The sequence below is a fragment of the Atta cephalotes genome, assembly GCF_000143395.1.
Source record: "Atta cephalotes unplaced genomic scaffold scaffold00056, whole genome shotgun sequence".
Taxonomy (NCBI): Eukaryota; Metazoa; Arthropoda; class Insecta; order Hymenoptera; family Formicidae; genus Atta; species Atta cephalotes.
The window spans coordinates 1,461,746-1,463,575 of NW_012130120.1; positions in this window are offsets into that span (position 1 = coordinate 1,461,746).

The following is a 1,830-nucleotide window of genomic DNA, read 5'->3' on the forward strand; positions in this document are numbered from 1 at the left end:
TGTGTGTGTGTGTGTGTGTGTGTGTGTGTGTGTGTGTGTGTGTGTGTGTGTGTGTGTGTGTGTGTGTGTGTGTGTGTGTGTGTGTGTGTGTGTGTGTGTGTGTGTGTGTGTGTGTGTGTGTGTGTGTGTGTGTATTTTTTTTTATTTTGAACACATTTATGTTAATATAATCGTGAATTATTGATTTAGTAATTGTCTGGAGGCATATACATAAGTATGTATATGAAAAAAACTTGGACAAGTTTTGAAAGTATATATTTCTTTTTTGAAAAGAAGAAGACCTCTGGGATACATGAAGGAGGCGAATGTAAAGTTTGGCAACAAATAGTCTCACAGAATTTTCAAATGCTCAATCTGATCTCAAGGGACAACAATCTCATCTCAGAGGTGCGAGTAACTTTGTCCATTTTGTCACCAGTTGGTGGAAGTTCCGTCAGAATTTCTGGGAACAGAATGACTATCAACTCCTTTCTCCCGCATCGACGAACCGCTGATAATCTTGCAATTTTCAAAAGCTCACGAAAAATTTTTATTATTTTGAATTTAAACTTTTATTTGTTCACGATAAATGGATAAAAATGGAGGTTATCGTACACATAAAAAAGAGTAGATAAACCAAACAGCTATATTGATAATATAAATATACCTATATTGATAATATTAATCAAATTAATTCTAAAGTGATCAAATGAAATACAGCTCTGTTTTTCTGTGCTGTTTTTACTTTTTGCTTAAAAACATTGGATATTTTTATATATAATAGAATTTTTTGAAGTACTTTTTATATTTACTTAAAATACTAAATAAGTAAAAAGATTATTTACATTATACATTTATTTATATACATTAGAAAATTATTTACTTAGATGAACCAAGTCATTTAAATTATATTTGTAAGACTCTAATTAGAAATTTTTTGTTTTATATATATTATATATTGGGTTGTCCGGAAAGTTCGAGCTGATTTTGAAGGAAAATTGAAACGCAGAAGATTTAAATTTTTAATTTCATTTAATTTAATTTAATTTATATCTTTTGCGGCACGCAACTTTTCGGACAACCTAATATATATATATATATATATATATACACTGTAGAGATGTACGAATTAGTTCGAATTCGAATCGAATTGAATCACAGCATTCGGATTTGAAAAATTCGATAAATTCGAAATTTCGAATCAGTGATTGAATTATTCGCCTTTTGCTCTCTCTTCCCTGTATCTCCTGTCACCAACCTTGTATCAGTGCATATCAATCTTCGCGCATACACATGCGTTTATTCATCGCATCAGTTATCATTGGACTCTATTAGATATTTTCATCTTTCTATGATATGACTGCACAGTCTCTGGCCGTGTTTCGATATATACCAAAGACATAGAGAATGAACTGCGCGATCCGTACATCAAAACGGTCGATAAAAGTAATAGAGAAGAACTGTGGAAGACCATTTCTATCTCTTTCCATTTAATGGTGTAATGGGAGAGAGAATGAGAAGGAGATTGGCCGTATTCCACAATCCTCTCTCATTATTGTTAATTCATTTTCAACATACAGATTATCAAAAAATATGTTTTTAATATATTTATAACATATTATTAATTTTTAAATTTTTGTACATTAAAAATAAATTTTTTAGCTTTTAATTTTTTTAACTGATGTCAGTATGTAAAAATTCGTTTTTTATCAAAAGAATTCGATTCGATTCGGTGTAAGAATTTCAGATTCAATTCGATTTGATTCGACTTTACAAATGCTTGATTCGCACATAATATCTCTAATATATATATATATATATATATATATATATATATATATATATATATAT